At 42.4% G+C, this 25,243-nt stretch overlaps 1 pseudogene; it reads right to left on the bottom strand.

Moving 5' to 3' along the window:
* Positions 1-549: 549 nt before the first annotated feature.
* Positions 550-18,880, bottom strand: LOC132567291 (cyclin-dependent kinase inhibitor 1C-like; annotated as a pseudogene).
* Positions 18,881-25,243: the final 6,363 nt, after the last annotated feature.

Raw genomic sequence — 25,243 nt, 5'->3', positions numbered from 1 at the left:
TTAAGGGCAGGTATAAATCCAATCTCATAATCATCATAATCATCATCACCTGCTGGATCCAAGTGGTCTAATTTGTCCAGCACACCCTTTCACTCATAAGTCAACCTATTGTTCTGAAGGGCCAACAAGCAGAGTACAGAGGCCAAGGCTGCTTCCTAGAACTACTGTTCAGGAGTATGCTAACTCTGCATAGCTAATTCCCTTAACTCATCATGGCTAGTATCCATTGAAGGATCTGTCCTCCATTAATATGTCTAATCCCCCATTTAAAGTATCTATGGACATGGCAATCACTACATCCACTGGCAGTGAATGTCATAATTTAATTACTTGTTGAGCAAAGAAGTATTTCATTTTGTCTAAAACTGCTGCCCATCAACTTCACTGTGTGCCCCAGTTCTAGTACTATGGGAGAGGGGGAATAAGCTCTCTCTACCCCATGCCTAATTTTATAAACCATTATTACGATCCCCCCTCAGCTGTCTCTGTTTCTAGACTGAGAAGTCCCAGATTCTTCTGCCTTTCCTCATAGGAAAGATGCTTCAACCCTTAATCATCTAAGTTGCCCTCTTTCCAGCTCTCCAGTATCTGTTTTGAGACAGGATACTTTACTTTTACAGAATGAGAGAAACATGGGACTAGACTTTGCAGATACAAATAGTGCTTAATTCACAAATGGTGGAACTAGGGTTGTGTACTCTTCCAGTTCCTGAGGTTCAATGCCAGTCAACTTCATTCATACAGATCTCCTGTCCCCATGGACAGTAATCTGACCCACAAAATCAGTATAAACTGGCTTCTGCAATCTGCAAAAATGACTTCCTTCTGTTAGTATAGAGGGGGGAGGAAGTAAGTAAAAAATTGTCTGCAGCCTTAGAGCTGTCAGTTTTTAAATGGGACCTTTTATCTTTTCCTTTCCTGCCATTTGATCCGCAGCAATTATCAATTATCATGGAGCTAAGTTTATTTAGCTCCATGCCATGAAAAGCATCAATTGTATAGCAAACCCCTGTTAAAGCGACAGGGAATATTTTTGGTCAGTTGGCAATCTTATCTTGCCTCCAAATATGTTTCCTCTCGCTTCTGATGCCCAAAGGAGAGTGTACAGATATGGGGAATGGGTTGGGGATGGACCCTCCAACTGGAACGTGATAAACATCTGCTTTGGTGTGGCCTTCTCCACTCACCTGAATGACAGCGATATGGTTGGCCACCAGCTCCCAAGAGCGTACATTCTTTGCCCATTTGCCCAGCTTATGCCTTCCAAGCAATTAGACCATAAAAACACATGCCAGGAAATAGCTGAAGAAAGTGCTGAAAGGAAAAGCAGGAAGCCATTAGTTTTTCTTTTCTAAATTTAGTCCAGCTGAAGCTGTGCAGATCATTTAAAAATAGACACGAAGAGAACCTGCCTAGTTCCTGTTTGCTTCCACCATCCATATTTTTTCTTACCAATCTCTGCACTCCTTGCAGCTTCAAGAAATAAACTGCAGCACGCAATGCAAACACAACCAGACCTGGACCATAATCCAAGCCACTTGACAGGAGAATGTCTATTCCACTGTCTCCCTGTGCCCAAGGCTAAGTATATTCTATGCTTGAAAAGATTCATGCCAAGGTAGCTTAAATTTTGAGCCAACAACCACACAGTCAGTTCCTCTTCCTATCAGCCTTTTTAGCAAATCAGCAATAGTACTGACAAACTGCTAGGGACAGGAAGTGAAAAGTTGGAGTTAAGCCATACCACTTTCTGCTAAAAAGGTGAATAGTGCAATTTAGGCTTGTCATTCCCCAGTTGGGGGTGAGGGCTCTTTTAATTTTGCAGGCTCCTGCCCCTCACCAGCCGCCAGCTGGCTGGTGGGAGGAAATCCCTCCCCCCAGCAATGTTGCACACCATGCCTGTATCACCTGAAAGTGACATGGGCACAGTGGGTGGTTTTTAGGTAAAACTCTATGGTTTGAGGGCAATTTTACTATAGAGTTTTGCCCAAAAACCAGAGTATTACCCCCAACACGTCTATGTCACTTCTGAGTGACACAGGCATGGCATGAAACGTCATTTCCAGTGAATTTCCTGCATTGTGCAAGGGGTTGGACGACGATCCTGGAGGATCAGGATAGTAACACTTCCTTCTCATGGAACATCTCACCCGCCCACCTCTGCCAGTATCTCAAATGAACCTGGCAACCCTAGTGCAATTGCCAATTGTATGAAAGATTACATGCACATTTGGATGAACACCACTGTGCAGAATAATAAGGGACTTAGTTATTTATGGTATGTGTGTAGCCTAAGGACTGTTTTATGGATTTTATGGATGTTGTCTTATGCTGATTTAATGGCTTCTGCTATCATTGATAATTATTATGTTGTTGCTTTTATGATTTTATTATCTCATTTTTACTTTGTGAGCAGGTCTCTGGGAAGGCAGAACATATATTTTCTAAATACATAATAAATTAAAGACTATAAAGAGTACAGCAGCAATTAATTATCAATTTAAACATGGGGAGAACAATGTAACCCAATGCCAGTGGTTGCAGTAAACTCCCAAGATCAGCTCTTTGTGGTTCACTGATGCACTGAACACTCGGACTGCCCCTCTTAATTAAAAATGTGACTATGAAAGAAGAGGAGAAAGGAAGACATGTACCACCCTACTTTTCATGACTGGTTATTTTTACTTTTTAAAGGTGCGAATGGTCCTCTCCATGACATAGGGTGGGTCCAACTGTAAATACCTAGACCAAGCATAAAGCAACACATCAGCTATCCTTGTCCAAACAGGCCTGTATGAAGTTATTAATTCTCTGTCTGGAGTGTTTACAAGGTCAAATACCACAGAGATCATTAGTGGGCTGTAGTAAGTACCAAAAGCCCATAAACTGAACTGAGTCAAGGCATTGGGTGGCGAAGCTTACCAATGTTTAGGTCTTTACGAGGTCTGCCACTTTGGCTGGTCTGAACAGTGTAGGAATTATCCCTGTTAGAAGAGCTGGCCATATAACCCCTCCAACATGCTCATTCCAAAGGTCAGTGAAACCTCGTTTCCTTTGAGTTCAGCTGCATTTCCAACTCTTCAGAGACTTTACAGCTGTTGTCATTGCCTTGTGAACATCAGTGACTATGAAAAGAACAAACAGCAGCAGCCTTGTGGCCATAAAGGCTAAAAATCAGTGCAGATATACTAAATTGAGAGGGGTAGCAAATACAGTGAGTAGAAGACAGAGTCAGGATACAGGATGATCTTGATGGGCTGGAAAACTAGGATAAAACAAATAAAATGAATTTTAACAGGGATAAATGTAAAGTTCTGCATTTAGATGTGTTATCATCCTAGGCCTAGTGAGGTTTACAGGCTTCAGAGAAGCCTGCGTATGAGTGCCTAGTGAACCTACATCTCCCAAGACCCTTTCTGTTCCTCTGATTGGGTAGTAGAGTTTTTGAAGGGAAAACTGGCCCAGAATGGGTGGGACCTGGAAGAAAAGCATAAAAGGCCCAGCAAGAAAGGGAAGTTATTCTCTCTCGGAAAAGCTGAAGGTAGAAAGGTTCTCTCTGGAGAGACTGCAGCAGCAGGAGGGTTCCCTCACTAAAGGAAGGTGAACCTTTGGTATCAGAGGAAGGAAACATACAGCTAGTTGTGTCAGGGCTGTTTATTTCTTTATACCAACCTCTACTGTTTGTATATTCACTGTGCGCTAAGAAGTTTTACAACACACTTATTGTGTGTTGTGTGAATTGCTTGTTGTTACTGTTAAATTGCTTGTTGTCACTGTTAAACTGCCACTGTTAAACTGCCTGGGTCCTCACATCTCTATGGTCACAGTTAAAAGGTTTTGCTAATAAGGAAGATACAGGGGTGGTTGGATGCTCTGTGACTCCCATAGAGACCCTTACCAGAGTGGTGGCAGCCAGTAGAAGGCTCGTCCTGGTCCCCTGCTGTGTTACAAGGTAGGACAAATCAAATACAAGATAATTACAGGATGAGAGAGACTTGTCTTCGCAGTAGCATGTGCGAAAAGGATCTAGGGGTCTTAGTGGACCATACACTGAACATGAGTCATTAGTCTGATATCGTAAAAAAGGCAAATGTGATTTTGGGCTGTATCAATAGAAGTATAGTGTCCAGATCAAGCGAAGTGATGATATTGCTTTGTTCTAATCTAGTTAGACCTCACCTAGAGTATTGTGTTCAATTTTAAGCACCACAATTAAGAATAATATAGATAAACTGGAACATGTCCAAAGACTAACAATGCAGTCCTAAGGAAAGTTACACTGTTCTAAATCCACTGAAGTCAATGGGCTTGGAATAGTATAACTCTGATTGGTATAACTGTGTCGTTAGCCTTCCAGTGTTCTCTCCCCACCTACAAAGCTGTTTCTGGAGTTTCCCATGAACACATGAAGCTGCCTTATACTGAATCAGACCCTTGGTCCATCAAAGTCAGTATTGTCTTCTCAGACTGGCAGCGACTCTCCAGGGTCTCAAGCTTAGGGTTTTCACACCTATTTGCCTGGACCCTTTTTTGGAGATGCCAGGGATTGAACCTGGGACCTTCTACTTCCCAAGCAGATGCTCTACCACTGAGCCACCGTCCCTCTCCATCATATGAGAAACCAAGGCAATTTCTCAATGTTTTGTTTGTGCATGTAAAAAGATAATGTACAATTGTGGTAGCCCCATCTTTGCAAATGCAAGAATTCCACAGGTATGTTTGGTCACAGTCACAAAGGCCTATTATGTATAGACAACTTACTGAAGATTTTTCTGAGCAAAAAGCCTTTAAGTTTGAATTCAGATTCTTTGGAATGCCCTTACACACTATTCTTTTTCTCCTGGTGTATTCATGCTGCAGCTACAATTTTTAAAATGCATTTTTTCTAAATTGGGGTAGAATGTCATTTTGGAATGGCCTTACACACTATTCTTTTTTAACAATTGTGGCATAAGTTTGCAGTGGCAGTGGTACCATTGTATCAGATTTATTTTTAAACTGGTTGAAGATGCTCTTTTCAGAGCTGTAGCCATGCATGGCACAGGCTTGGGTATAATCCCTGAGAAGTTGTTAAATTGACCAGCTGAGTTCTCCTGGTTGAGATGCTCCTTGGTCCCTGCTATGGTGCTGGCCAAGGCAGCAGGCTTGTCCTGTGGGCTGGTCAGGACAGCCAAAGCAGAAGAATGCCTCAGCTTCTGGGGATAATCTCTGGGCTCTGCTGCAACAGGTGCCTTGGTGCTGCCAGGCAGTAGAAGCTTGGCTCAGATCACCAGTACCGGGAATAGGCACCTCCCAACCTGCAGGGTCTCCAGGTAGAAAGCAGGCATGGAGTAGCCCTCCACCTCTTCCCACAGCAGATTTTCCAGGCCAGGCAGTGGGTCCTCAGTCTGGAAACTGTAGTCCCAGCACTTCTGGCTGTCCTCACAGATCTCTCACAACTTGCTTTTCAGCTCTAGATTGAGCTCGTTGTGATTCATGGGGCCAAAGATGTTCCTAAAGACCTCGGTGCAAGTACGGAGTAGAGGGCAACCCAGCTGGAGTCATTGTTTTACAAGTGGCATGAAACTAGCGGGAGTTGCATAATGCTAGACCCATTCCACTTGTAAAAAAGCTCAAATGTAAAATAACAACGGATACATTGATGAATGGTGGAAGATAGAAAGTAGGCAGAATGACCTGGATGTGGACATGGGAGTGGCCTAGGAGATACAGGGAAAGGGTGGAGAAGAAACTTGAGGGAATCTGTATACTTTTGAATTAACTTTGGCTTGGAAGCAAAGCACGGGGAAAACCGGCACAAAAACACTCTCAGAAATCTCAGGAAAAGTGAACAGAAAGTGAAATGAATTATGAAGAAAAGAAAAACAATGCAGAACCAAAAAAAACCCCAAACAAAACCCTGATGGACATGCACAGTGAAAGCGAGGCAAAAGACAGGCATGCCACCACATAAAATATGTGAAGCAGCCTTGAGACATGAGCGCTCTTGACTGTTTTGTGTGGGTTTGGAAGGAGAAGTCACTCTAATCCTAGCAATGTTCTACCACTGGCAGCCAAATCCTACTTTCAGCTCCAGAAGGACTGGTTTGAAATGCAAATTTAAAGTTCTGTTTCCACATGCTAAAGTTTCCTTAACTCTTGATGTTTTTGCCAGTGAAAACTATGTGCTGTTCTGGAAGTGCAAACATGATCCCAGTGGATCCATTTCCAAATGCAAAAGGAACATTGTGCAGCACTATTCTCAGGCTTTTTTACCTTTTCTTTGAATCCAAGCTTTCTCACTGCCTCTTGAGAACAACTTATTTTAGCCTAGACTTGCATCATAATTGAGGAATGGTTCGAAGGGGAGCCAACTTCACAAGAGACAAGTCGTCTACAGGCTGGAGCCCTTTACTCTGTCTGTTTCCATTTTCTTTATAATTTGGTCCTGCCAAAATCCACAGAAAACAAAACTGTTTTCAGTTTCTGCACAGAACACCCAACAACTAACAGGAGAGGGGGTTTCTTGAAATTCCCAGCTGTAACAACCAGGTATTGTGCCTTTCAAAGCAGAAGGACTTTGGCTGTTTTGAGCTGGGTGTGGGGAGAGTTGTGAGGCAAGGAATTACTTGTTCAATCTCACCTCAACTATTACCAGGTAGACCTAGCTGTCAATATTCTCCCAGCTTTAGAACTCCCATTCTCTGCAATACTGACTCAACAGCAGAGTGCCCACTTTTCATACAAAAACGTCCTAGCTAAAGAAAAGTAACAAGAGTTGGTCAAGACTGCTCCTACTAGCTGGACCAACAGTCTGACTTGGTAGAAGATCACTTCATACGTTTATAATAATGTGGGCTAATCTTAAAGGAGAGGGAAAGCGGCATGGTACTGCCTGATCTCATCAGATCTCAGAAGCTAAGCAGGGTCCATTCTTGGATAGGAAACCACCAAAGAACACTCCGGAGAAGAAGGCACTGATAAACCACATCTGCTTCTCATTTGCTTTGAAATCCTCTTACTGGTGTTGCCATAAGTCAGCTACAACTTGATGGCATTCTATATACATGACCTTACATGGCTTTTGCAAGGATAACTATATGAAACTCTTTGAAACATGTCATTTATGTGCTGTGTTATTTTTTCTTTTTGAAAAAGACCCCTGGAGTTCCATGAAAATATCTTAAGAGCTGAACAGGGATACGGACCATGCAGACCCTTTCCAGAGCGCTCCACTTATACTGAACTGGCTCACAGCATGGAGAGTTGTTTTACTGGGCAACGCTTACTAATAAGCCTCCAAGCATAGCAATTGCTACAGCTACCACTTATATCAGCCACATTAAGCCAGCCAAAGTAAGTTCCTGCAGCATGTCTAATAAAAGAGAAATAGCATTTTATTTTTTTTACCTATGATACATCAAGGCAACCAACAGCCCTCTCCTGATCCCAGAGCTGGAGTCAGCAGACGGAAGAAATATCTGAGACAGATTGTCAAAATGCTGATAGTTGTGGTGGTGGAGTTGTGCTCAGGATTATGTGTACTTGATGGTTAAAAATAAATAAAAACTCTGCAGCCAAGCAATCCAAATTCTATATCAAGGAAAACTGAGTTCTGCAACCTGAGTTCTGCTTATCAAATTGAGCAAACCTATGTTCTGTGTTGCACAATGCATGCAGAGCTTTTACCACTGCATGGTTTATTCTATCATGGAGAGAAACACTAACAGCAGACCACTCAAACTCCCACCCTCAGTCACTAAAGGAAAGGAAATGAAAGGTTCCCTGTGCAAGCACCAGTCATTTCCGACTCTCGGGTGACGTTGCTTTCACAACATTTTCACAGCAGACTTTTTACGGGGTGGTTTGCCATTGCCTTCCCCAGTCTTTTACACTTTCTCCCCAGCAAGCTGGGTACTCGTTTTACCGACCTCAGAAGAATGGAAGGCCGAGTCAACCTTGAGCTGGCTACCTGAATCCAGCTTCCGCTGGAATTGAACTCAGGTCGTGAGCAGAGAGTTCAGACCACAGTACTGCAGTACTGCTGCTTCAGTCATGGGGCCGCTTCAGTCACTAAAAGTCCAATGGAAATCTACCTATCATTCTAGTTATTCTGTACAGAAAACTTGAAATTTAAATTTTCATGTGCTCATGGGCTTAATTCAAATTGGGCCCTCAGTAAGTAGGGTTGCCAATGATGGGTTGAAAAATTTCTGGAGATTTGGAGGTAGAGCATGAGGGGGGAGGAGTTTGGAGAGGGGAGAGACTTCAGCAGGGTAGAATACCATACAGTCCGCCCTCCAAAGCTGATTTCACACTCCAGGGAAACTGATCTCTGTAGTCTGGAGATCAGTGGTAATTCTGAGAGATCTCAAGTCTCCACCTGCAAGTTAACAACCTTAGGAGCAGGAGGTGCTAAGCCTCACACACACACACACACAATTTTCCAGATCTGGAATGTCCCGAGGGAGCTACTGTTTGCCCACTGGGGTAAGCATGCAAGAACTCATATTAGTACCTTTCTGGTTTCTGAGGTTTCGGTAGCTATTATCGACACTCTTTGAATGCATCATTGCATTGCAGCCACAAGTGTCAGAAAGCTGCTTTAGTAAAACTGAAAGCTAAAATTCTCAGAATCCTATGCCCAACACTACGCTCAATACTTTTTCTGTGCTCTTGTGAGCTCATGGAATCCATTGCTCTGGTAATGAAAGAATTGCCTTTGATAGTTCAGACCCAAGATCCATTGAAAATCTACTTACTGGCCACTCTAGGAAACAAGAAGCGGAGAAAGCCCTGCTGCTCACTTAATGGGCTGCAGGATATCAGAAGTTAACTGCCTGTGTATGTAATGTGTAACAGTCATGGCTAATAGCTGTTGAGCTGTGGCTCAGTAGCAAAGCACCTGCTTAGCATGCAGAAGGTCCCAGGTTCAGTCCCCAGCATCTCCAGTTTAAAGCATGAGGTGGTAAGTAATGTGAAAGACCTTGACCTGAGGCCCTGGAGAGCTGCTGCCAATCTACTGACTTTGACGGACTGATAATCTCATTCAGTATAAGGCAGTTTCATGTGTCCATGTGACTCCCTCATGAATCTGCTCAGTCCTTTTGAAAAAAGCTAAGTTAAACATGAGGCCCCTTCCACACTGTCATGTGGTAATGACTTCTTTAAGTATGGGGGTGTGTCGTCAGTATATCCAATTCTCAACATGGCCAAATCCGTAAATAGTTAAATCCAGACACTGAAACTATGGAGAGACAAGACAGAATTCTACAAACCTGAAAAATGCCTCAGGTTGGCAAACAAATCTGAAATCTTTTTTTAAACTTGGGGAGGGTTAAGCTCCCCTCCCCCAAAAATAGAAGCAACCCCTGTAGCTTTAAGAAACAAACAACTACACAACATTGCCAGCTTTCAAATCTTGGCTTCTGTCAGTAAAAGCCAGGGGGGAGTGTCAGAGCACTTTCCAGGGTTGTTTTGGCCTTTGAAGGAATAGTAAGGAGCAAACTAGGATTGAAAAATGGCCCTGAATGGGTTCCGGTTTTGGCGGCTTGCCATTAAAAGTGGCTCGGACCGTCGCGTCTTGAGCTGCTTCCAAATTGGTTCGTTGAGGGGTCGCCCCTCGAAGGATGACTTGACTCTGGGTCGCAGGAAGGGTCCCAGAAGGCAGGGGAATCAGAATGGTAGATCGGGAATGTCAGCGGAGGCAGCTGCTTCCCGATCCCGCTTTTCCCAAGCCTCATCGTTCCGATCGCCATTTTTAAATGGCCAAAGAGTTAGCCACCGGCTTCCCTTTTTCTCTACTTTTCAACACTCTTCATTCTGGATCTTCAAGCAACTTCAAGATAAGCAATAAGCATTCTTCTACTAGCATAAGTGACTTCTACTATATTTCTTTTGGATGTATGTCTGAGAAGCAGGAATAAGGAGACAAAGCTGTACACTGTCTCCTTTACTTTAATTTTATCCTTAGAAGTACTGAACAACCAAATAAGGGAAGATACAAGCATAAAGGGAGCTGTGATAAAAGATGAACAATATAAACTTAGAGCGTTTGCTGATGACTTAGTTTTTAAATTAGAACAACCAATGGACTCAATATATATACAAGATTAAACAATTTGGTTATTGGGCAGGATTAAAAATTAATCATTATAAAACAAAATTTTTGACAAAGAACATGACGGCGGAACAAATTCAGGCCTTCCAGCAAAAATCAGGATTTTTGTATGAAAAAAGAATCAAATATTTAGGTGTGGTGATTTTAAACAGATGCAGTAATTTAAAAGCAGATAATTATGACAAACTACTTAAAGAAATTAAAAAAGATTTGGAAAAATGGCATGATTTGAACTTATCTTTAATGGGAAGAATAGCCCTAATGAAGATGAATATTTTACCAAGGTTACTATTTTTGTTTCAAACTATCCCAATATTCTTAAACAGTAGATTTTTTCAAGAAATAAACAAGTTGGTTGTCAAATATGTGTGGCAAGGCAAAAAATCTAGAATTAAATTAAAAACTTGGCAGGACTCCAAATTAAGAGCAGGTATGGGTCTGCCAGACTGGCAATTGTACTATAAAGCATTTGCACTTTTGTGGATAAGAAATTGGATATTGTTGAAAGATAAGAGACAATTGTTGTTAGAAGGACATGATTTGACTATGGGATGGCATGCTTATTAGTGGTACCAAAGACTTGAAGGCCACTCTTATTTTAAGAATCATTGGTTTCGGAAATCTTTATATCAAACCTGGACATGGTTAAAGCCTAAAATTTATCAAAAAATTCCAAGATGGGTTTCACCAGTGGAAGCATTTACTCACCCAAATCTTTTTAAATTAAACCAGAATTATAGGTATGATGATCTGTTGGGGAAAGATAATCAACTGAAAACCAAAGAAGAACTGGAAAACATGGACATGAAAATGAATTGGTGGTTGAGAATGCAAGTTGAATCCAGATATGCTAAAGACAAGGCAATAGGCTTCACCACTGAAGAATACTTATTTGATAAAATCCTTTTGGGACCACAAGAAAAGTTAATTTCCAAATGTCTTCAAATGAAGACACAAGATGAAGTTGTAAAAGACTGCATGGTTCAATGGGCAAAAAACTTTGGTTATAATATCACATTAGAACAATGGGAAAGACTCTGGAAGTTTAATGTTAAATTAACCAGCTCAGTAACTTTTAAAGAAAACCTTTATAAAATGTTTTATAGATGGTACCTGACACCTTTTGTTTTTGGAAAATATTTTATATAAAACAAGGCCAGAATGTATTGTGCTTTCATCCTCCCTTTTCCCTGATCCCTATTTTCTAAACTTTTCTGAAACTAATAAAAACTTTTGAAAACTGAAAAATGGCCCCATCTCTGGGTTACCTCGGCTCCAAAGAGAGTCTATCTGTCCCTGCTTGCCATGCCCCCCAAAGTCTGGGCACCCCTTCCAGTTTGCCAGGAGCCACCTCGAGTGCAGCTTGGGCAGGCCAGACACTGCCTTCCTTGCCTCATGCAGGGCTTGGGCACCCCCTCTCCCGTAGTGTGCAATTTTCATGAACTGCGTGCAGCGTTTCTGCTGCAAGGCTGGCTCAGCCCAAGTGTAGGAGCACTGGCCCACTGGGAGGCATCCATGAAAGTCAACCCATTCCAGGGAGAAGGAATCATGGCCATGCTTGGATGCAACCACTGGGTGACTTGCTGCTCTGTAAACCGCATTGCTAACTCAGGTGCAGTTGCTTGCTGCTGCTCAACTGCAGCCCCCCTACAAAACCTAGAGTTTTAGGATTGGATCTGGGAGACCCAGGATTGTATCCCCACTCTGCCATGGATGCTCACTGGCTGGCCTTGTACCAACTGGTCTCTCTCAGCCCTACCTACCTCACAGGGTGGTTGTGATGATGAAATGGAGAAAGGCAAGGTATAAATAAAATAATAAATATTGTTGATGGGCGGCAGACAAAACATATGTTGGTTGCTGGGTGGGACGGAGAGAAGGAAACAGGAAAGATACGGATATGGGTGTAGCCAAGAGGAAACATTGTGGGGAAGGGGATACACAGAAAATTAGGTGCCTCCTTGCAGGTTTCCCCCTGTGCAACTGGGCCGGGTCCAGCAGCCAGCACCACACTACTGAGTTTTCTCAAGTAGAGGCTGCCTAGGGTTGCCAGGCCAAGCTTGGCAACTGGCAGGAGGGTTGGGAGCGGGGATGTTGTAGTGACATTGGCAACGTCACTAAGTAACTTCTGGTGAAAACACAAAAGTGACACAAAGATGTCAGTGACTTCACTGCTTCTCCCAGCACAGAGACACTCTCAGCGGAGGTGGCAAAAGAGAACAGGAAACTGCACATCATGCCAGGAGATCTGACAGCCCTATGGTTGCGGGCGGGGGGGTGGTGGTGGTGGCTGAAGACAGGTAATTAGATAAGGGTAGGCTGGCAGGCAGGTGGGAAGGAATCCAACAAATGAAGAATTTATGAGAGGTTTCAGGGGAGGGAAATAGTGGTGGAGGAGAAAACAAGATCCCCACCCCCCAACAAATCCTTGTGGGTCTCCTGCTTGTCATTCCCTAACACTGCAGGTTGTGTTATGCTTAAATCTACATGTTATAGGTTCTGAGGGAGTAAAATCTTTAAAAAAGCATTCCATTCAATCGGAAAGAGAAAATATTTCATAACAATTATTTTCAGTGCTCACAAAATGCTCTACTCTTTCGATTGGAGAAAAAAAAAGATTGGGGGTAGGGGGAAATCATTTCACATCTGTATGCATGCTTCCTGTACGGTTAAGGGCATTAACTGAAGAAAAAGCCACACAGCTACATATAGCATGTTACAATTACAGTGTTACTGGGAAAGTGAGACGCCTGCTGGCCTGTTCCACTAATAGTTCAGTGAGTGTATGGCGCCCTCTAATGGCCATTTAGCACAGAGTCACATACTGGGGACTGACTTCCCAAAAGGCTGTAGAACAATGCAGGAGTCAAGTAGTACCTTTAAGACCAACAAACTTTTATTCAGAATGTAAGCTATCTGGCCTTGTGCCAACTGGTCTCTCTCAGCCCTACATTCAGAATGTAAACTATGGTGTGCATGCACACTTCTTCAGATGAGGAATGAGGTACAGTAAGCAGAGCTACATATAGCTGCTGGGGTTTAGAATGCAAAGTAGTGCAAAGTTAAAATCCAAAAGCAGAATTGTAAAATTAGCAAATTCAGAAAACCTTTGATCTGGGTTGCATTAGCATGGGAAACCAATAAAACAGTAACATGTTAGAATGTGAGAATGCAAAGTGGTACAAAGTTGAAATCCAATAAAATCCTGGATCTATTCCCAAGAGACTGTTACTGGCATTGGCTTATCGGAAATCAGAACATACATGAACAAAAACACACTGGAGTTTACTGTTTGCTGTCAAAAAGATTATAAACAAGTTGCCACAACAAATACAGAATATACTTCAAACATGCACTTTCCTGCATGATGTCTAGGGTTGCCAACTCCAGGTTGGGAAATTTCCAGAGAACTGGGAGTGGAGCATGAGGATGGTGGAGTTTGGGGAGGGGAGGGACCTCAGCGGGATAATGACACTATAGAGTCCACCCACCAAAGCAGCTATTTTCTCCAGGGGAACTGATCTCTGGAGAGAAGATGTGATTCCAGATCTCCTATCAGCTCCACATGCACAGATATATGTTCAATCACTGGTGAATGAAGGTGCCAGGAATTCCCTTAGCGCCAATTGGTGCCCCAAGATACATTTTTAGCCCTTCTTAGTGTTCATTTGTTAACGCTTGTGCACTCATATGGAACTCAAAATGTTAGCAGGTAGAGGCTGAAAGTATACCTATGAAAATGCCCACAAAGTCTTTCTCATGACCAGTGCCTGATTGCCTTATATGTGTTCAGCCTGTAGATATACAAAGCAAGTTGACAGACTTTCTGATCCAAGGAAAAGCTGTAGATGCAGACTAATGAAAATTCATCAGTTCAAGCCTGGCAGCATTGGGCTTTTTGGATTCTGGGGGCCACTGTGTTAGAACTCGAAGCTTTTTTGGAAGCTACTCCACATTCATCTGACTTGAAGATGGGAAATGTGCAGACTATGGGCTCATTTTTACAAGGGAACAAGTGAATATTAACTGGGAGATAAAATGCTTTTAGTAAAGCCTGCTCATGAGTATCTAGAAGAATGTGTGTCATAACAACATTTGCTTGGGGTAATTGTTATCGCTCAATCTCTCTCCCCCCACCCCTTTTTTTTTCTCTCAAACAAATGCTATGGGGCAGGGTAGTCGCCAACTTTCTTGGCACCAGAAAAGTGTTTTTTTGAAAATGGGCAGGGTTAGCAGCCCTACATGGCTCACGGTCAAGAAATGGGCACACAAGCCCTGACCTGGATAGCCCAGGCTAGCCCGATCTCATCAGATCTCAGAAACTAAGGGTCGACTCTAGCAAGTACTTGGATGGGAGAACTCCTTGAAATATCAGCAGTTGGGAGGCAGGGGCAGGCTTTACCCAGCCACTTCTCTGAATATCATCTATGCCCCCAGTAGGGGTCAGTCACCAGAAGACACTGTAACTTCTAGGTGAACACACACACACGAACGCACATGCACATAAACAAAGAAATGGACACACAAGAAGACATTGAAAAATCTACTCTCTTCTTACAAGGACTTTGTTATGTTTCTATATGAGGGATGGAAGCTAGGCCTGAAGCCCACCACATTATGGAGACAGGTTGCAGCCCTCAGTGCCATCTTAGGCTATCATAGGCTAAGTAACTTGTCAACAAATAGACACATAAAATGCTTCTTAATGGGAACGAGGCAATAGGCCCTGCCTGTAATGCACAGATTTCCCACCTGGAATGTTTCAACAGTGCTTTGGGCTATCACAAAAGCCCCTTTTAAACCATTAAAATCAGCAGAACTTGTTCATGTCATGGAAGGTGGCTTTGCTGGTAGCTGTTATGTCGGCCAGGAGGGTGTCAGAGACTGCAGCATTTCATCCAGGAAAGAGTTCTGTGTTTTCCAAAAGGACTCCATGTCTCAAAGAACAGTCCCTTCCTTCAAGTCCAAGGTAAACCTGGCGTTACACTGCAATCAGTCAGTGGATGCTAACTTTCTTCTGCCCAAACTCAAAACATCCAAAGGGAAAGATGTGACACAAGTGAGTAGAGCTCTCCACATTTATCTGAAGAGGAGAGCTTCTTTCAGACTCTTGGATTCCTTATTCACGTTGCACAGTAGCCAAAATTTGTGAAACAGAGTGTCAAAATCTCCTATATTTCCTGGGTCAAGCAATGCATATTTAAAGGCACAAGGTTTAGCCCCACCCAGCAGAGTGACCACTCATTCAACCAGAGCTGCAGTGGCATCAGCAGCCTTTTCCACAAGAGCCTCAGTAGTTGGAATTTGTAGTGCAGCCACTTTTCTTCTCTTCAGTGGGGAGAAGTCATCCCCTTCCCACCCTGCAAAAAAGGAAAAGATGAAGAACAGAAGGACAAATGCATGCGGAGGGCATATAGAGCATGTCTTGGACACGACTGGAGAGTCAGCCTTTGATCTCTTTGATACTGATCGTTGCAAAAATCTGCGTAGCCCTACCAGGAGTGAGAGGAGGTATGACCTAACCAACTTGGATAACCACTCCCCACTGAATGGACTCTAAAAGTTATGCATTGGAGTGAAATGGACAAGTTTACAAGACTCTTAAAAGAACATGATTTAGAGAAGTTCAAAAATGAGTGGGGAAAATTTCAAAAATATGTTGAAAAACAATGGAATGTTAAGGGATATTTGGCGATCTTTGACAATGATTAAATTATAAAGGAACGTTGAATGGATTATAGTAAAAAAAGCAAGACTATTGGAATATATCTTTTTCGTTCTTTTGATTCTTTGATTACTATGAAGATGGATTATAATTATAACATATGGGTTTTTTTTTCCTTTTCTCTTTTTGCTTTATGATGCTTTCTTTTTTATGGAGATTCTTAAACAGACTAAATTGATTACCTTTTTTTAGCAATTTAATTAAAATACACTGCCAAGGGTCACCAAAAGGGGGGAGGGGGAGAAAATGTAATGTATATGTACTAATTTTTAATAACAAATGATAAGTGTTATTACAATATATTACAGTATAATAAATTGTTTTAAACACAAACCACTCCCCACGGAAGAGAATAAACGGTCAGGCGGGTCCCAATGTTTGGTTCTCGTTTAGTGAGTTCCAGTGTTTCAGTTCTTAACCTTTAATCCAGTCCTACCCATCATGTATGCAATGATATTGCCATACCTTCCTCAGACATGTATAAAACTAGAATACAATTAGGAAGCTGGGGCTGAAGCGGCACAAATATGTAGATGATGTCCAGCTCCAGCTTTCTTTGCCTCCTAATTCTAAGGATGCTGTTGATGTTCTGAACCAGTGCTTTGAGTCAGTAATGGGCTAGATGAGGGTGAACAAGCTGAAACTTAATCCTGACAAGACAGAGGTTCTCTAGGTTAGTAGAAAGGCAGTCCTGGGACTTGAGATTTCTCCTGTCTTGTACAGGGTTACATTCCCCTTGAGAAGCCAGGTTTGCAGCTTGGGAGTGCTACTTGACTCAACAGTCACCTTAGAAAATCAGGTGACCCAGAGTGCTTTTCCCCGGCTTTCATTAGTGTGTTAACTGAGTCCATTCCTGGGTCAGTTAGATCTTGCTACAGTGATCCATGCCTTAGTTACATCTAGACTAGACTGAGTTCAGAGGCTAGACTGCTGGTTGGGACTAGCTATTGGGAGCATGTGACCCTGATATTACAGCAAATACACTGGCTACTGATCCACTCTTGAGCCCAATTCAAGGTGTTGGTTCTGACTTTGAAAGCTGTACTTGGCTTGAGACTGGAATATCTGTAGACTCATCTTCTCCTATATATTTCTGTCCAGGATTTTTCTGGGGAGAGATCCTCCTGACTGTCTCGTTTATCAATGAAGCTTGTTTGGTGGGTAGATGACAAAGGATCCTTTCAGTGACAGCCTCATAATTATGGAAAACCTCCTCAGGGTGGTGCACCTTGCCCCATCACTTTTGATATTTAGGAGACAATTCATGACAATTTTATTTAGGACTGCATTTAGTTAAGTTATTAGGAATCCTGGACCGAATCCCCACTCACCTTGTTCTGGTTTCGTTGCTCCTTTTCCCGCAGGGCTTCTGCTGGATTTCACACAAGCTGCCCCGGGGTGGCGAGTTTGTTGCTGTAGTTCAGTCGCACAGTCGAGTCAGACTCTTTGCAACTCCATGGACAGGCCTTTCTGTCTTCCCTCCATGGCAGGCAGAATCTGGTTTTCAGAGGGAACGAAGAGAGGCAGAGCAACTCGTTGCCCTGGGGCAGCTTGTGAGAAATCCAGCAGAAGTGCAGAGGGAAAAGGAGCAATGAGACTGGAACAAGGCGAGTGGGGAATAGGTCCTGAATTCTGATTTTAAATTTTGGTTTCATATTTTAAATGTATTTTATTTTATGTGAGTTTTTTCTATATGATAAGCAACCCTAAACTATGTTATGGAGGAAAGGTACCTAATAAATGTTCAAAATAAATAATAAAACTATTTTCATAAGATATATATCTATGATACAGAGATCTCAGGCAAATATTCAAAGAGATCAGCTGTGTGCCATGGGCTGGCAAAAGCCATTGAAAGTGGGGGAAATTGGCCCTCTAAAATCCTGAGTATCCATAATTTGTCCCCAAAAATTCTGAATGCCCCCCCCCGATTTGCAGATCACCCCAAGAGTAAGGCCTCAACTGGACCAACAGATTTTCTGACTGAAGGTAGGTGTGCTGGTCCACAGAAAAATTTCCAGACAAAAGTCATGCACACCTTTTTGTAATGACCAACCAAACTATCACAAAACAGCAAGCTTTCAAGTCCTGCTCAGTACAAAAAACATACATCCAATTAAGTCTGCAACAAATTTCTTTATTCCGTTTTAAGACTCTTCAACTGTAGGCGAGGGGCTTCTTCATCATGCCTTGAAACATCTTTTCTTTTCAGCCTCTCTTATTTTTGTAGAAGGCTGTTGTTTACCAAATATTCAAACTGTGATCATTCTGATACACAGATATTTCCCCTAACCATTCCGAGCCACACATAACAGTTTATCTGTATACGGTGTTTTGAGTGCTCTTTGTCAACTTGTGTTGACAGATGCTTCTGCCTTTGATTATAATGACAGGATTCAAATGAGGAAGCCCTTTGCTTAAGAAAATGGGAAGCCATAGCAACGTGTGATTAAGTCAAGATAAAAATAGATACACTGGATCAAGGTCAGGCTAATTAAGATCACCCCGACCCTAACTGCAAAGCTCTGCACAGAAGGATTGTGTGTGCTATAAACAATTATACCCATGTTTACGTGCTTTGGGAAATACAGCAGAACAAATAAATTTTAAACTTGCAGCTGTGACGACTTGGTTCTGTTATGATTACCAACAACCTAAAGAAAAGGTCCTACATTTTTAATAGAGGTTTAACAGGATATTATTTACCTCCGTGCTCTTAAAAGCTTCAGCTGCTCACTTCCACATATTAAGCCTCTATCAAAGGGGCTCCAGGCCTGCTGGCAACTCTAAATATACATAGAAATGAAATTAAATGAGGTGTTGGAGTGAGCAACTCAACATGCCTGGATATTGGGGGTCACTTCATCACTCTAATTCAAGGAGATAAGGCCCTTGACAAACACCTATACTCCTTGAATAGGATGCCTCCCTTTGTCTTAACCTTGGAGCTGCTCTCTGACCCTTCATCTCTCCCTTTGTGCGCTCACTCACTTTCCACGACTTACCATGGAGACGCATGTCTCTGCAGATCTCTCCTGAAGATGCAGTGCCCTCATACTCCCATACACATGATGCTGAACAAGCTGGCCATTTAAGATAAGGGAAGTACTCTTTAGATTAGGCTTCTTTCTTGGTGTTTTTTTTTTTACTTCAACCTGAATGTGAATGGGATAAATGTAAGTTTTTACCTTTTGCATTGTACTTCTTGGGAGATTTATTTACAGCATTCAGTATTATGCTTTGTGTGACTGCACAAAGCTCTGCTATATTAACCAGATACCCCAACAGTAAGCTGGTTTGGTGAATAGAGCAGGTATAAATAAAATTAAACAAACCATAGAAATTTGGAGGTCCTTAACCTGTAAGCCAATCCCACCCATCAAGTAAGTCAACTTTATTTGCTTACTTATGCTCAGTTTTTGCCATGCTGCTCCTGATAAAAATATTGCATACACACAGGCATATGTCAATCCAAACAAAACCCCCACAAAGTTATGCTTAAGGCCTCCTAACAACATCTGCTGTAGCTCACCTTCTTTCTGTTATCTAGTGACATCAATTTAACATGCCAATGCATCTTCAAATGTTGTGCTTTATACACACACAAATGAGGACTTTTCCATTCAGGGAAGATACTGCATAATATAGGGGAAAACTATAGGGAAGTTTATTTCATATGCAGTTTGGAATCAAAACTGCCAAACTTGTGGCAGAACCACTGCTCTACAGAATATATATGAATCAGCAGGTGAAGATTTTTCCCAGGTGAAGATTTTTCCTAGGGGGAAAGCTTAATTTCCTGTTGATTCTCAGTTATGCAGCTGTTAAACAGAACTTTTTTGCCAAGGAGGAAAAAAGGTAACAATTTTTATTACTACTGCTATTGTTAGCCACAGCAAACAATTGCTAGCCTGATCTCATCAGCTCTTCGAAGCTAAGCAGGGTTGGCCCTGGCTAGTATTTTGATGGGAGTCCTCTAAGGAATATGAGAGTTGTTAAGAACATAAGAGAAGCCATGTTAGATCAGGCCAATGGACCATCCAGTCCAACACTCTGTGTCACACGGTGGCCAAAAAAAATTATGGTATATATATATGTGTGTATATATACGGTATATGTGTGTATATATATACACACACACACACATACATACATACACACATATACACACTGTAGCTAATAGCCACTGATGGACCTCTGCTCCATATTTTTATCTAACCCCCTGGCTATGCTTGTGGCCGCCACCACCTCCTGTGGCAGTGAATTCCACATGTTAATCACCCTTTGGGTGAAGAAGTACTTCCTTTTATCCGTTTTAACCTGTCTGCTCAGCAATTTCATCGAATGCCCACGAGTTCTTGTATTGTGAGAAAGGGAGAAAAGTACTTCTTTCTCTACTTTCTTGTTCTGCAGAGACAGGTAATGGCAAACATCTCTTGCATTGAAAACTCTATAGGGTTGCCATATGTTGACTGACTTGACAGCAAAAAAACCTGTACTATACCTGTTACTATTGTCTGAACACTTTTATGTCTCCTGCAGTCTCAAATGATACAGCCCAGACACAATTTTACTGCTTCAGTATAGAGCCAGATCAGACAAGATATGGAAGACCTATGACTGAATCTCCAATTCTATGAACAGCAGGAACTTCTAGCATTTTTAGGGTACCTGTTTACCAAATGAAATCAACCCTGACTGTTCCCTGGAAGCAGACGCTCAAATACTTTGGTCACCAAATGAGAAGGGAGCACTCACTTTAGAAGACCCTGATGCTGGGAAAGACAGAAGGCAAAACAAGGGCACAGCAAAAGATGAGATGGCTGAACAGCATTACTGATGTAACTAACATGAATTTGAGCAGACTACAGAGGATGGTGGAAGACAGAAGAGCCTGGTGTGACATAGTCCCTGGGGTCACAAAAAGTCACAAAAATGTGACTGGACAACAACAACTTACTACATTATGACAATTCCAAAAGAGATGAGATACTGAAAGACATGGGATTAGATGCCAATGATCTGAAAATTTTAATGTTAGCTTTCGGGGGGCCTAATTTTAGAGCCTGTAGAATTATGTCATTGGCGCATAAAGAAAAGAGCTAGGGATGCGTATTTAGATATTAACTAATCAAAATTCAATTAGCATAGTAATTACTATTAATCTGAATTTTTAAAAATTCAATGTTTGCTAATCTTAGAAAATCTTTGGATCTGTTATTCTTGCATTTATTACCCTAACCTCCTAGTGTTTAGAACTGCTCCACACACACACACACACACACACACACATCATGTGCATGAAACTCAGATAAAGGCACTGCAAGAGTTCTGGCAGGAGAGGATAAAAGGCAAGAAGCGAAGAGGAGAATGGGGCAGCACCTGACGCAACCACACTGGCTGGGACTGAATAGGCAATCTTCAGAAGAACTTGGAAAGAAACATGGAAGAATACCTCAGCTAACAGACATGGAAAAATACCTCAGCTAACAGCATTGAAAAACTGAGGAACCTTAGGAATCTTCTGTGATTTCAGAAGAGTGCCTTTTATGTTCCATCATCTTGGGTCTTTTCACACTGATGGTATGCAGCAGTTTTTCTCAAGAGCTTCCTCACAACATTGTTTTTGATGTGTTGCTGTTCTGTGGTGTTTTGGGGTTTTTTTGGCTCTGCTTTCTCAAACAGAACCAACGATGATTTGATAAACATGGAAAGACAATGAGGAAACCACAGGAAAGATGATGTCATGAGGAAACTGCGAGAAAAGCACCTGGGGGAAACTCTCAAACCACAAGGAATCCTGCAATGTGAAAGAACACCTGGTCTGTTCGTGTTTTGGCAAAATTTGTCCAATCATCTTTTGCACTCTGCCCAGCACCCTCCATGAACTACATTGAGAGGATTCTTCCGGTTGTGAAACTTTTAAAAGATATGGTAAGGCCAGAAGCATTAGTCAGTCAACTGTAGACTGGTTTCAAATCTACCCTCTGTACGAAAGGTTAAAAGTGTAATGATGGAGCAACTCTGGGGTTTTCTGAACAACTCATAACTAATACAGTAATTCTTGATTTCCTAGTTCGGCTTCATCTTGCTGCTTTGATACAGTGCACAGTTGGCTTCCTAAGCTGCCCTAGCTGAAAACACTCCCCCCCCACCACCAAATGGCACAATGTTACAGCATCAAAAATGACAGCATAGCCCACAGGTGCCCATGCAACAGAAAAGCACCCCCCCACACACAATCTCACCCACAAGTGCTATGGCTGCAGCCAGTTACACCCCTCCCTAGTGGTGGCCAAACTTCCTTCCCTGCGCCCAATCACACCCTCCCCCCAACCTGCATTGCATAAACCTGTGCCAGGAAGCTCTGTAATTCAGGTGATAGGGAGGGCAGCACAGGACTCCCGCTCTCTATGGTCTCCAGCCTGTGCATTTATAGTGCACAGTGCAGGAAATGCAAACAGAGAGGGCACTTAGCCCCCAGAGGGGGCATTTAGCAGTTACACCCAAGAGAGAGAACAAATGTTCTAGCTCTGTGACTAGTAGTTCAGAACCCATACAGGTCCCCCAGCCTTGGAAATGCATACTACCATTCACTGACAGGTAAGGAGGGGTAGGGATCCAGAAGGCTCAGCCTGGGAGTCTGCCCATCTCTCCCATCCCCCTTGCATTTGCCTTGGGTGTTGCCTTGACAGTGCATTACAGCCAAGGGGCAACCTGAGGCAGCTGCCCCCAGCAATATGCTTCATGCTATGCAATGGCATATACTTCCAGAAATATGTACCTAAAAGTGCTGGCAATAATGCTGGGCTGTTAGCATGGTTCCTTGCCAAGATGCCCCCTCCCTCAGGCAAGGGGATGGGGCACAACTGGAGTTTGGGGGGGGGGGGTGAATGGCAGCTGTCCCACCATGCTCAATGGAGCCACAGGCCAAACAACTACAGCACCTATTACCTTGCAGGACTAAAGCCTTTTTCAGCATCAGAAGCAAACAGAGTAGATACAGTTAAGGTGCAACTCACACAAGCAGATGAGTAACTGTCCATGGCATGTTCCTTGGGCAGTGGCGGGGGGGAGGAGTGTATCCTGACAATTGTAGTCCTCTTCCGTGGAAGGAGGAAACCACAGACCCTACTGGGGTCAAGACCACTGTGCTGTTCATCATTATTGCATATGTCTGTTGGCCTATGTAGAAGGTGATTCAACAAGGAGGAGTCCTGGGAGGATGAGATTTCTGGTGCAATATGGGCTGGATGCAGTCTCTGTCCTACCTCCTCCCCACCCCTTCTGGAATTTCCTCACAGGGCTTCCCAGAATGACCTCCCTTTCACACATCCAAGGGGAAGAAGAAAATTTTCGGTTTGTGGTGAAAAACTGTCTGGATCCAAAATAGTATGTCCCAATGGTATAGTCAGAGCTGACTGAAAAACATACTTATGAATTCTTTAACCTGATAATGTGGAAGATCTTAAAAACTTTCTTATTGCACTTTTAGGCTAATTTAGGATTTCTCAGAAAAGATAACTGAAAACGTCCTTCCTGCCTTGTATCTGTGGCTCCATGCTGTCTCATTTCTATGCCATGCCATTAGGGTTTTGTGGACTGTTTGTGTAAACATTTTTTTCCGCCTTTGAAGTACTCACCAGAATCAGGATTGAATGACATTCCAAAGTAGTGTCCAAGGCCAAACTACTCCCCTCACAAATTCAACATCTTGTTTTTATGATAAAGCAGCCATTAGTGGGGGGTGGGGCTGTATTTGACTGGAAGATTAGTGATGGGAGAACAGGGTGTTTCATCTTTGCGTTGTCTTGATCTAAATCTCCCACCCCCAGTGCTCCTAAAGGCATCAGACAAGATTTAGGTGAACTGAATTCCCCTTGGCAGAAGACCTGCCCTGATCTCTGCATCCTCACCACCCATTGTCCCAAACTGATTCGGAAAGAAGGTAGCTCAGAATCAGCTGCCTCATTGTATTTCACTGTGATTGATTTTAACAGAGCATCATAGTTGTCATGTTCTATCTTTCTTGGGTTAATAACCCAATCCACAGATCTCTGCGTGCAGCGTGAAGGCTGCTTATGTTCAAGCACACTCCTGGCTTCTGCATAATGTACAAAGCCACCCTATGCTCATTTTTAATCAAGAAAATAGCTTGGAGACATAAATTACAGCTATTGTGTTTTCTTCTGTTAACTGTACCACCTTAGATTTCACATATGTATGAATTTTTCCCATGTGCCAAATCTCACATGTTCATGGTAGAAGTGCAGTCTCCTCTTCGGTGCATAAATGTTTAACATTATGTTTAATGGGATTTTCAAGTAGATAAACTTTTTAAAATGCAATACAAAGATACACCTCAGAGTGAAATTTGAGATGGTACAGATATATGAGGAGTGTATCAGCTCTCATTTGCTTGTGTCCAGACAGAGTGAAATGAGATCTGTTGTTTAAGATACCTGTATGCCATGTTTCTGCCTACTGTACTTATTACAAAGTGAACTAAAACTCTACTTTAAAAACACAGGTACATATTTCTCATAATTTTCTCTCAACCAGCCTTTGGGTACCTAACTTTGTTTCTTTGGGTTGCAGTTTTTCCCTTCTGTTTTGGCCAGCTGTATTAAAGCCATGTGATGTCATGATTCTCTGCTGAAGTAACTGGAACGTTTTTAGTCTGGTAGCGTGTGTACTTGGTAGCCAAGAAAACTATTGTAAGTTCAGTGGAGCTAAGTGACACAAGACCCGAAACAGAAGATGCTAAAATCCAAACAGAAAAACAATGGTGAGAACTGGAGCCAACATGGCACCAAAGACAATTGCAATGCTGCTGAAATGGAAATATGCATCCATTTATTGCCCTCAATAAAACCAATGCATTTGAAAACAGATACTGCCTTAGTAATGTGTTTAACAGCAATTAACTAGTGAAAATAATAATTGAGTCATCTTGCTTCAATGCAAAGATGCATTCTCAATAATAAATTGCACGTGACCATAAGGATCCAGGCTCAGATAATCAGATGGATAATTTACCCACCAAAAAAAGTTGCCAGCACAGAGCCTCTGATATAAATGCTGGCACTGGAGAAAGAGGTTTTTCTTCCCCCATCCACACTGTTTCTCTGACTGAAACTTATTCTGCATGGTTTTAGGCCTAACAAGAAAGAAAAAGACACCTATGTCAGTATTGTGCCTGTCTTTCCATCCTTTACTAGGGCTAAAAGGTGCCCAGGAAAACAGGTTTAATTGGAAAAGCAATATGTATGGGGAAGAACAGTTAAACTTTGTGCCCTGTTGTTACTCAAAGTAGGCAGTCTCCACGTTTTTGGAGGAAATTAGCTTAGAGATGAAGCAAGAAGCAGATAACTCAGATTTCTACCTATGTACGGTATATGGGGATTTTATTTAGTTAA

The sequence above is a fragment of the Heteronotia binoei genome, chromosome 2 (genome assembly GCF_032191835.1).
Source record: "Heteronotia binoei isolate CCM8104 ecotype False Entrance Well chromosome 2, APGP_CSIRO_Hbin_v1, whole genome shotgun sequence".
Taxonomy (NCBI): Eukaryota; Metazoa; Chordata; class Lepidosauria; order Squamata; family Gekkonidae; genus Heteronotia; species Heteronotia binoei.
Note: the sequence above shows the minus strand (reverse complement) of the source record. Positions and strands in the feature narration are given on the sequence as shown.